The sequence below is a fragment of the Mustela nivalis genome (assembly GCF_964662115.1).
Source record: "Mustela nivalis genome assembly, contig: HAP1_SCAFFOLD_1506, whole genome shotgun sequence".
NCBI lineage: Eukaryota > Metazoa > Chordata > Mammalia > Carnivora > Mustelidae > Mustela > Mustela nivalis.
In genome coordinates, this window is record NW_028135158.1 from 119024 (window position 1) to 131390 (window position 12367).

General features: G+C 46.6%; 2 pseudogenes across 2 annotated transcripts; both read left to right on the forward strand.

Annotated features, from left to right (window-relative positions):
• The first annotated feature begins 1245 nt into the window (after positions 1 to 1245).
• Positions 1246 to 9249, forward strand: LOC309857887 (serine/threonine-protein phosphatase 2A 55 kDa regulatory subunit B gamma isoform pseudogene; annotated as a pseudogene). Its single transcript has 3 exons — positions 1246 to 1868; positions 5004 to 5176; positions 9118 to 9249. The product of its transcript is annotated as a serine/threonine-protein phosphatase 2A 55 kDa regulatory subunit B gamma isoform pseudogene (transcript).
• A 250-nt stretch (positions 9250 to 9499) lies between these two features.
• On the forward strand, positions 9500 to 10123 carry LOC309857888 (serine/threonine-protein phosphatase 2A 55 kDa regulatory subunit B gamma isoform pseudogene; annotated as a pseudogene). The gene has a single exon. The product of its transcript is annotated as a serine/threonine-protein phosphatase 2A 55 kDa regulatory subunit B gamma isoform pseudogene (transcript).
• Positions 10124 to 12367: the final 2244 nt, after the last annotated feature.

Genomic DNA, 12367 nt, shown 5'->3' on the forward strand with positions numbered 1-12367 from the left:
TCTTGTTTTTGTTTTTGCACTACTGAGTTTTTAACCAAAGATTACAAAAACACTAATTCAAAGGGACCATGCACCCTTATATTGACTGCAGAATTACTTAACAATAGCCAAGATATGGAAGCAACCCAAGTGACCATTGATAGAGGAATGGATCAAGAAGATGTGGTATATATACACAATGGAATACTATGCAGCCATCAAAAGAAATGAAATCTTGCCATTTGCGACAACATGGATGGAACTAGAGCGTATCATGCTTAGCGAAATAAGTCAGGCGGAGAAAGACAACTATCATATGATCTCCCTGATATGAGGAAGTGGTGTTGCAACATGGGGGCTTAAGTGGGTACGAGAAGAATAAATGAAAGAAGATGGGATTGGGAGGGAGACAAACCATAAGTGACTCTTAATCTCACACAACAAACTGAGGGTTGCTGGGGGGAGGGGCTTTGGGAGAAGGGGGTGGGATTATGGACATTGGGGAGGGTATGTGCTTTGGTGAGTGCTGTGAAGTGTGTAAACCTGGTGATTCACAGACCTGTACCCCTGGGGATAAATTATATGCTTATAAAAAATAAAAAATTATATTTAAAAAAATTGAATTTGGGGAAAGTATATGCCACTGTAATATTTAAAAATGTGAGAACTTCCAAATATATATTCCTGAAGTAACAGATCTTGTGGGTCAATATATTTAAAATATATCATTAGGATCATAAGATAACAAATAATCTGGATGGGGAGGAGCGGGCGGCGCGAGGGAGGGGCCTGCGGAGCAGCAGCGGCGGCGGCGGCGGCGGCGGCGGCGCCGGCGGCGGCCCCAGCCCGCGCAGCCGGGCTCGGCCCTGGCTCGATGGGCGCAGTGCCGCGGGGTACCCTCCCGCCGCCGCGCAGCCAGGCGCCCGGGCACCAGGCCGCCACTGCTCCCGCCGCCGCCGCCGCCGCCGCCGCCGCTGCTGCCCGGCGCACGACGCAGCGCGCACCGGCCGAGATGAGCGCCCGGGCCCTGGCCCGCCACCACCCGCGGCCGCCGCCGCCCGCCGCGCGCTCGCCTGACCGCGGCGCCCGCCCCGGTCGCCCCGCCCGTCCCAGGCCGCCCCCAGCCGCGATGCCCGGCCCCAGGGGCCCTGGCGGCCGCGCCCCTGCTAGGCTGCGGCGGCATGGCCCGCGCGCCTTGCGCGACCTCTGCGGATTGCATCGGTGTGCAGCGGCGGGGCATGCCCAGGGCACCGGGCACGGCCTTCAATGGGCGAGGACACGGACACGCGGAAAATTAACCACAGCTTCCTGCGCGACCACAGCTATGTGACTGAAGCCGATATCATCTTACTGTTGAGTTCAACCATACCGGAGAGCTGCTGGCCACAGGCGACAAGGGTGGCCGTGTGGTCATCTTCCAGCGGGAACCGGAGAGTAAAAATGCGCCTCACAGCCAAGGCGAGTATGACGTCTACAGCACCTTCCAGAGCCATGAGCCTGAGTTCGATTATCTCAAGAGTCTGGAGATAGAGGAGAAAATCAACAAGATCAAGTGGCTTCCGCAGCACAATGCCGCCCACTCCCTGCTGTCCACCAACGATAAAACTATCAAACTATGGAAGATCACGGAACGAGATAAAAGGCCTGAGGGATATAACCTGAAAGATGAAGAAGGGAAGCTTAAGGACTTGTCCACGGTGACGTCACTGCAGGTGCCTGTGCTGAAGCCCATGGATCTGATGGTGGAGGTGAGCCCACGGAGGGTCTTCGCCACGGCCACACCTACCACATCAACTCCATCTCCGTCAACAGCGACTGTGAGACGTACATGTCGGCGGATGACCTGCGCATCAACCTCTGGCACCTGGCTGTCACCGACAGGAGCTTCAGTATCCTTTCCCGCACCATCTCTCAGGGGGCTTCCGGAAGGGGGGTGCTGGCTCAGTTCTGCTTTTACTCAGTTTCTTCAGCAAGTGAGGCACCGATCTGGAATCCTGATGAACTGATTTATGAAAACTCTAAATCCATGGCTGCCGAGGGTTATATTTGACCCCTTGCCTTCTCTGGATGGCTGTTTTCTCTGTCGTTCTGGGACCGCCTCGGAGACCCCAGAGGAGAGAGAGTTCTGGGGTCTGTCCTCCCAGAGGAGGGATGGCAAACCCATTGGAGAGTCAGACGGAGGCTGCTCTGGACTCTCCTCCCTGCAGCCCAAGGCAGGGGCCTGAGTGTGTGATGAGCAGCCTTGGGGTCCCGGCTTAGGGGGATAGTCGAGGTGTCAGGAGCCCAGCTGGAGGGGGGCCTGCCTGGAGATGCCCTATATCTAGGCAAGCTAAGGGCAGTAGGATGGACTCTAGACCCTGCTGGCTGGTGAAGAATGAACTTGGTATACAAGCACAAGCCTGGGAGGAGCCCCCATGGACAAAGCAGGCAGGTTGCTACCGTGTCACTGTTTGCAGGCCAGTTATAATAATCCTACACAGTGGGGCTCTGCGCCTGAAAACAAACAAACAAACAAACAAACAAAAAACCAAAAAAAAAAAAAACCAAAAAAACAAAAACAAATAATCTGTATGTATTTTATATGTTATTTATTTAAACAATGTCATAGACTGTATTTCCCTGTTTCATTAAATCTTCTACAAGCTTATTGTAACAACAATAACAAAAAAAAAAAAGAAAAAAGAAAAACAAAAAGACTCCCCACAAAGCTGCTAGCACTGATAAACAAATTCAGTAAAGTTGCAGGATACAAAATTAATGCAAAATAATCTGTTCTATTTCTATATACCAAAAAAGAAGCAACAGAAAGAGAAATTTTTTAGAAAACATTCCATTCATGAATGCAATGAAAATAATAAGATACCTAGAAATAAACCAACGAGATGAAAAGCTTGTACTCTGAAAACTATAAAAAAAACTGATGAAAGAAATTGAGGATGACACAAAGAAATGGAAAGACAGTCCATGCTCATGGATTGGAAAAAAGAAATATTGTTAAAATTCCTTTGATACCCAAAACAATCTACACATTTAATACAATCCTATCAAAAAAACCCACAATATGATTTTTCACAGAACCAGAACAAACAGGTTTGCAATTTGTATGGGATCACAAAAGACCTCAAATAGCTAAAGCAATCTTGAAAAAGGAAAGCCAATCTGGAGGCATCACAATTCTGAAATGCAAGTTATATTACAAAGCTGTAGTGATCCAAACAGTATGGTATTGGCACAAAAATAGACACAGAGATCAACTGAACAGAGTAGAAAACACAGAAATAAACCCACAATTATATGGCCAATTAAATTATCTCTGACAAATCAGGAAAGAATACCCATGGGTAAAAGTCCTTTCAACAAATGGTGTCCAAAACTGGACAGCAACATGCAAAAGAATGAAATTAGACTACTTTCTTTCAACATACACAAAATAAATTCAAATTCAAAATGGATTAAAGACCTAAATGTGAGACCCGAAACCACAAAAATCATAGAAAAGAACAAAGACAATAATTCCTCTGGCATTGGCTATAGCAACGTTTTTTCTAGATAGGTCCCTGAAACAAAGGAAACAAAAGCAAAAATAAACTACATCAAAAGAAAAAGCATTTGTGCAGTGACAGAAACAATCAACAAAACTAAATGGCAAACTATGGAATAGGAGAAATTTACAAATAACACACCTGATAAAGGGTTGACATATGTAATAAAGAGTTAGAATCCAAAATCTATAAAGAAATTACAAAGCTGAACACACACAAAATGAATAATCCAATTTTAAAATGTGCAGAAGACACAGACATTTGTCCAAAGAAGACTTACAGATGATCAACACACACATTTGAAAAGATGCTCATTATCATATATCATCAGGGAAATGTGAATCAAAACTACAATGAGATATCACCTCATACCTGTCAGAATGGCTAAAATAAAAAACACCAGATATCAGGAGTGGTGAGGATGTGGAAAAAAAGGAAGTCTTGCAATGTTGGTGGTAGGAATTCAAACTGGTACAGCCACTGTGGAAAACACTATGGAGGTTCCTCAAAAAGTGAAAAATAGAAATACCCCACAATCTAGTAATTGCGCTACTGGGGTTTTTTTTTGGGTGGGGGTGGGGGTGGGGGTGGGGGTTGTTCTTGTTTTTGTTTTTGCACTACTGAGTTTTTAACCAAAGATTACAAAAACACTAATTCAAAGGGACCATGCACCCTTATATTGACTGCAGAATTACTTAACAATACCCAAGATATGGAAGCAACCCAAGTGACCATTGATAGAGGAATGGATCAAGAAGATGTGGTATATATACACAATGGAATACTATGCAGCCATCAAAAGAAATGAAATCTTGCCATTTGCGACAACATGGATGGAACTAGAGCATATCATGCTTAGCGAAATAAGTCAGGCGGAGAAAGACAACTATCATATGATCTCCCTGATATGAGGAAGTGGTGTTGCAACATGGGGGCTTAAGTGGGTACGAGAAGAATAAATGAAAGAAGATGGGATTGGGAGGGAGACAAACCATAAGTGACTCTTAATCTCACACAACAAACTGAGGGTTGCTGGGGGGAGGGGCTTTGGGAGAAGGGGGTGGGATTATGGACATTGGGGAGGGTATGTGCTTTGGTGAGTGCTGTGAAGTGTGTAAACCTGGTGATTCACAGACCTGTACCCCTGGGGATAAATTATATGCTTATAAAAAAAGAAAAATTATATTTAAAAAAATTGAATTTGGGGAAAGTATATGCCACTGTAATATTTAAAAATGTGAGAACTTCCAAATATATATTCCTGAAGTAACAGATCTTGTGGGTCAATATATTTAAAATATATCATTAGGATCATAAGATAACAAATAATCTGGATGGGGAGGAGCGGGCGGCGCGAGGGAGGGGCCGGCGGAGCAGCGGCGGCGGCGGCGGCGGCGGCGGCGGCGGCGGCGGCGGCGGCGGCGGCGGCGGCGGCGGCCCCAGCCGGCGCAGCCGGGCTCGGCCCTTGCTCGGTGGGCGCAGCGCCGCGGGGTACCCTCTCGCCGCCGCGCAGCCAGGCGCCCGGGCACCAGGCCACCACTGCCCCCGCCGCCGCCGCCGCCGCCGCTGCTGCCGGGCGCACGACGCAGCGCGCACCAGCCCGGATGAGCGCCCAGGCCCTGGCCCGCCACCACCCGCGGCCGCCGCCGCCCGCCGCGCGCTCGCCTGACCGCGGCGCCCGCCCCGGTCGCCCCGCCCGTCCCAGGCCGCCCCCAGCCGCGATGCCCGGCCCCCGGGGCCCTGGCGGCCGCGCCCCTGCTAGGCTGCGGCGGCATGGCCCGCGCGCCTTGCGCGACCTCTGCGGATTGCATCGGTGTGCAGCGGCGGGGCATGCCCAGGGCACCGGGCACGGCCTTCAATGGGCGAGGACACGGACACGCGGAAAATTAACCACAGCTTCCTGCGGGACCACAGCTATGTGACTGAAGCCGTTATCATCTTACTGTTGAGTTCAACCATACCGGAGAGCTGCTGGCCACAGGCGACAAGGGTGGCCGTGTGGTCATCTTCCAGCGGGAACCGGAGAGTAAAAATGCGCCTCACAGCCAAGGCGAGTATGACGTCTACAGCACCTTCCAGAGCCATGAGCCTGAGTTCGATTATCTCAAGAGTCTGGAGATAGAGGAGAAAATCAACAAGATCAAGTGGCTTCCGCAGCACAATGCCGCCCACTCCCTGCTGTCCACCAACGATAAAACTATCAAACTATGGAAGATCACGGAACGAGATAAAAGGCCTGAGGGATATAACCTGAAAGATGAAGAAGGGAAGCTTAAGGACTTGTCCACGGTGACGTCACTGCAGGTGCCTGTGCTGAAGCCCATGGATCTGATGGTGGAGGTGAGCCCACGGAGGGTCTTCGCCAACGGCCACACCTACCACATCAACTCCATCTCCGTCAACAGCGACTGTGAGACGTACATGTCGGCGGATGACCTGCGCATCAACCTCTGGCACCTGGCTGTCACCGACAGGAGCTTCAGTATCCTTTCCCGCACCATCTCTCAGGGGGCTTCCGGAAGGGGGGTGCTGGCTCAGTTCTGCTTTTACTCAGTTTCTTCAGCAAGTGAGGCACCGATCTGGAATCCTGATGAACTGATTTATGAAAACTCTAAATCCATGGCTGCCGAGGGTTATATTTGACCCCTTGCCTTCTCTGGATGGCTGTTTTCTCTGTCGTTCTGGGACCGCCTCGGAGACCCCAGAGGAGAGAGAGTTCTGGGGTCTGTCCTCCCAGAGGAGGGATGGCAAACCCATTGGAGAGTCAGACGGAGGCTGCTCTGGACTCTCCTCCCTGCAGCCCAAGGCAGGGGCCTGAGTGTGTGATGAGCAGCCTTGGGGTCCCGGCTTAGGGGGATAGTCGAGGTGTCAGGAGCCCAGCTGGAGGGGGGCCTGCCTGGAGATGCCCTATATCTAGGCAAGCTAAGGGCAGTAGGATGGACTCTAGACCCTGCTGGCTGGTGAAGAATGAACTTGGTATACAAGCACAAGCCTGGGAGGAGCCCCCATGGACAAAGCAGGCAGGTTGCTACCGTGTCACTGTTTGCAGGCCAGTTATAATAATCCTACACAGTGGGGCTCTGCGCCTGAAAACAAACAAACAAACAAACAAACAAAAAACCAAAAAAAAAAACCAAAAAAACAAAAACAAATAATCTGTATGTATTTTATATGTTATTTATTTAAACAATGTCATATACTGTATTTCCTGTTTCATTAAATCTTCTACAAGCTTATTGTAACAACAATAACAAAAAAAAAAAAAAGAAAAAAGAAAAACAAAAAGACTCCCCACAAAGCTGCTAGCACTGATAAACAAATTCAGTAAAGTTGCAGGATACAAAATTAATGCAAAATAATCTGTTCTATCTCTATATACCAAAAAAGAAGCAACAGAAAGAGAAATTTTTTAGAAAACATTCCATTCATGAATGCAATGAAAATAATAAGATACCTAGAAATAAACCAACGAGATGAAAAGCTTGTACTCTGAAAACTATAAAAAAAACTGATGAAAGAAATTGAGGATGACACAAAGAAATGGAAAGACAGTCCATGCTCATGGATTGGAAAAAAGAAATATTGTTAAAATTCCTTTGATACCCAAAACAATCTACACATTTAATACAATCCTATCAAAAAAACCCACAATATGATTTTTCACAGAACCAGAACAAACAGGTTTGCAATTTGTATGGGATCACAAAAGACCTCAAATAGCTAAAGCAATCTTGAAAAAGGAAAGCCAATCTGGAGGCATCACAATTCTGAAATGCAAGTTATATTACAAAGCTGTAGTGATCCAAACAGTATGGTATTGGCACAAAAATAGACACAGAGATCAACTGAACAGAGTAGAAAACACAGAAATAAACCCACAATTATATGGCCAATTAAATTATCTCTGACAAATCAGGAAAGAATACCCATGGGTAAAAGTCCTTTCAACAAATGGTGTCCAAAACTGGACAGCAACATGCAAAAGAATGAAATTAGACTACTTTCTTTCAACATACACAAAATAAATTCAAATTCAAAATGGATTAAAGACCTAAATGTGAGACCCGAAACCACAAAAATCATAGAAAAGAACAAAGACAATAATTCCTCTGGCATTGGCTATAGCAACGTTTTTTCTAGATAGGTCCCTGAAACAAAGGAAACAAAAGCAAAAATAAACTACATCAAAAGAAAAAGCATTTGTGCAGTGACAGAAACAATCAACAAAACTAAATGGCAAACTATGGAATAGGAGAAATTTACAAATAACACACCTGATAAAGGGTTGACATATGTAATAAAGAGTTAGAATCCAAAATCTATAAAGAAATTACAAAGCTGAACACACACAAAATGAATAATCCAATTTTAAAATGTGCAGAAGACACAGACATTTGTCCAAAGAAGACTTACAGATGATCAACACACACATTTGAAAAGATGCTCATTATCATATATCATCAGGGAAATGTGAATCAAAACTACAATGAGATATCACCTCATACCTGTCAGAATGGCTAAAATAAAAAACACCAGATATCAGGAGTGGTGAGGATGTGGAAAAAAAGGAAGTCTTGCAATGTTGGTGGTAGGAATTCAAACTGGTACAGCCACTGTGGAAAACACTATGGAGGTTCCTCAAAAAGTGAAAAATAGAAATACCCCACAATCTAGTAATTGCGCTACTGGGGTTTTTTTTTGGGGGGGGGGGTGGGGGTGGGGGTGGGGGTTGTTCTTGTTTTTGTTTTTGCACTACTGAGTTTTTAACCAAAGATTACAAAAACACTAATTCAAAGGGACCATGCACCCTTATATTGACTGCAGAATTACTTAACAATAGCCAAGATATGGAAGCAACCCAAGTGACCATTGATAGAGGAATGGATCAAGAAGATGTGGTATATATACACAATGGAATACTATGCAGCCATCAAAAGAAATGAAATCTTGCCATTTGCGACAACATGGATGGAACTAGAGCGTATCATGCTTAGCGAAATAAGTCAGGCGGAGAAAGACAACTATCATATGATCTCCCTGATATGAGGAAGTGGTGTTGCAACATGGGGGCTTAAGTGGGTACGAGAAGAATAAATGAAAGAAGATGGGATTGGGAGGGAGACAAACCATAAGTGACTCTTAATCTCACACAACAAACTGAGGGTTGCTGGGGGGAGGGGCTTTGGGAGAAGGGGGTGGGATTATGGACATTGGGGAGGGTATGTGCTTTGGTGAGTGCTGTGAAGTGTGTAAACCTGGTGATTCACAGACCTGTACCCCTGGGGATAAATTATATGCTTATAAAAAATAAAAAATTATATTTAAAAAAATTGAATTTGGGGAAAGTATATGCCACTGTAATATTTAAAAATGTGAGAACTTCCAAATATATATTCCTGAAGTAACAGATCTTGTGGGTCAATATATTTAAAATATATCATTAGGATCATAAGATAACAAATAATCTGGATGGGGAGGAGCGGGCGGCGCGAGGGAGGGGCCTGCGGAGCAGCAGCGGCGGCGGCGGCGGCGGCGGCGGCGCCGGCGGCGGCCCCAGCCCGCGCAGCCGGGCTCGGCCCTGGCTCGGTGGGCGCAGTGCCGCGGGGTACCCTCCCGCCGCCGCGCAGCCAGGCGCCCGGGCACCAGGCCGCCACTGCTCCCGCCGCCGCCGCCGCCGCCGCCGCCGCTGCTGCCCGGCGCACGACGCAGCGCGCACCGGCCGAGATGAGCGCCCGGGCCCTGGCCCGCCACCACCCGCGGCCGCCGCCGCCCGCCGCGCGCTCGCCTGACCGCGGCGCCCGCCCCGGTCGCCCCGCCCGTCCCAGGCCGCCCCCAGCCGCGATGCCCGGCCCCAGGGGCCCTGGCGGCCGCGCCCCTGCTAGGCTGCGGCGGCATGGCCCGCGCGCCCGGCGCGACCTCTGCGGATTGCATCGGTGTGCAGCGGCGGGGCATGCCCAGGGCACCGGGCACGGCCTTCAATGGGCGAGGACACGGACACGCGGAAAATTAACCACAGCTTCCTGCGCGACCACAGCTATGTGACTGAAGCCGATATCATCTTACTGTTGAGTTCAACCATACCGGAGAGCTGCTGGCCACAGGCGACAAGGGTGGCCGTGTGGTCATCTTCCAGCGGGAACCGGAGAGTAAAAATGCGCCTCACAGCCAAGGCGAGTATGACGTCTACAGCACCTTCCAGAGCCATGAGCCTGAGTTCGATTATCTCAAGAGTCTGGAGATAGAGGAGAAAATCAACAAGATCAAGTGGCTTCCGCAGCACAATGCCGCCCACTCCCTGCTGTCCACCAACGATAAAACTATCAAACTATGGAAGATCACGGAACGAGATAAAAGGCCTGAGGGATATAACCTGAAAGATGAAGAAGGGAAGCTTAAGGACTTGTCCACGGTGACGTCACTGCAGGTGCCTGTGCTGAAGCCCATGGATCTGATGGTGGAGGTGAGCCCACGGAGGGTCTTCGCCAACGGCCACACCTACCACATCAACTCCATCTCCGTCAACAGCGACTGTGAGACGTACATGTCGGCGGATGACCTGCGCATCAACCTCTGGCACCTGGCTGTCACCGACAGGAGCTTCAGTATCCTTTCCCGCACCATCTCTCAGGGGGCTTCCGGAAGGGGGGTGCTGGCTCAGTTCTGCTTTTACTCAGTTTCTTCAGCAAGTGAGGCACCGATCTGGAATCCTGATGAACTGATTTATGAAAACTCTAAATCCATGGCTGCCGAGGGTTATATTTGACCCCTTGCCTTCTCTGGATGGCTGTTTTCTCTGTCGTTCTGGGACCGCCTCGGAGACCCCAGAGGAGAGAGAGTTCTGGGGTCTGTCCTCCCAGAGGAGGGATGGCAAACCCATTGGAGAGTCAGACGGAGGCTGCTCTGGACTCTCCTCCCTGCAGCCCAAGGCAGGGGCCTGAGTGTGTGATGAGCAGCCTTGGGGTCCCGGCTTAGGGGGATAGTCGAGGTGTCAGGAGCCCAGCTGGAGGGGGGCCTGCCTGGAGATGCCCTATATCTAGGCAAGCTAAGGGCAGTAGGATGGACTCTAGACCCTGCTGGCTGGTGAAGAATGAACTTGGTATACAAGCACAAGCCTGGGAGGAGCCCCCATGGACAAAGCAGGCAGGTTGCTACCGTGTCACTGTTTGCAGGCCAGTTATAATAATCCTACACAGTGGGGCTCTGCGCCTGAAAACAAACAAACAAACAAACAAACAAAAAACCAAAAAAAAAAAAACCAAAAAAACAAAAACAAATAATCTGTATGTATTTTATATGTTATTTATTTAAACAATGTCATAGACTGTATTTCCCTGTTTCATTAAATCTTCTACAAGCTTATTGTAACAACAATAACAAAAAAAAAAAAAGAAAAAAGAAAAACAAAAAGACTCCCCACAAAGCTGCTAGCACTGATAAACAAATTCAGTAAAGTTGCAGGATACAAAATTAATGCAAAATAATCTGTTCTATCTCTATATACCAAAAAAGAAGCAACAGAAAGAGAAATTTTTTAGAAAACATTCCATTCATGAATGCAATGAAAATAATAAGATACCTAGAAATAAACCAACGAGATGAAAAGCTTGTACTCTGAAAACTATAAAAAAAACTGATGAAAGAAATTGAGGATGACACAAAGAAATGGAAAGACAGTCCATGCTCATGGATTGGAAAAAAGAAATATTGTTAAAATTCCTTTGATACCCAAAACAATCTACACATTTAATACAATCCTATCAAAAAAACCCACAATATGATTTTTCACAGAACCAGAACAAACAGGTTTGCAATTTGTATGGGATCACAAAAGACCTCAAATAGCTAAAGCAATCTTGAAAAAGGAAAGCCAATCTGGAGGCATCACAATTCTGAAATGCAAGTTATATTACAAAGCTGTAGTGATCCAAACAGTATGGTATTGGCACAAAAATAGACACAGAGATCAACTGAACAGAGTAGAAAACACAGAAATAAACCCACAATTATATGGCCAATTAAATTATCTCTGACAAATCAGGAAAGAATACCCATGGGTAAAAGTCCTTTCAACAAATGGTGTCCAAAACTGGACAGCAACATGCAAAAGAATGAAATTAGACTACTTTCTTTCAACATACACAAAATAAATTCAAATTCAAAATGGATTAAAGACCTAAATGTGAGACCCGAAACCACAAAAATCATAGAAAAGAACAAAGACAATAATTCCTCTGGCATTGGCTATAGCAACGTTTTTTCTAGATAGGTCCCTGAAACAAAGGAAACAAAAGCAAAAATAAACTACATCAAAAGAAAAAGCATTTGTGCAGTGACAGAAACAATCAACAAAACTAAATGGCAAACTATGGAATAGGAGAAATTTACAAATAACACACCTGATAAAGGGTTGACATATGTAATAAAGAGTTAGAATCCAAAATCTATAAAGAAATTACAAAGCTGAACACACACAAAATGAATAATCCAATTTTAAAATGTGCAGAAGACACAGACATTTGTCCAAAGAAGACTTACAGATGATCAACACACACATTTGAAAAGATGCTCATTATCATATATCATCAGGGAAATGTGAATCAAAACTACAATGAGATATCACCTCATACCTGTCAGAATGGCTAAAATAAAAAACACCAGATATCAGGAGTGGTGAGGATGTGGAAAAAAAGGAAGTCTTGCAATGTTGGTGGTAGGAATTCAAACTGGTACAGCCACTGTGGAAAACACTATGGAGGTTCCTCAAAAAGTGAAAAATAGAAATACCCCACAATCTAGTAATTGCGCTACTGGGGTTTTTTTTTGGGGGGGGGTGGGGGTGGGGGTGG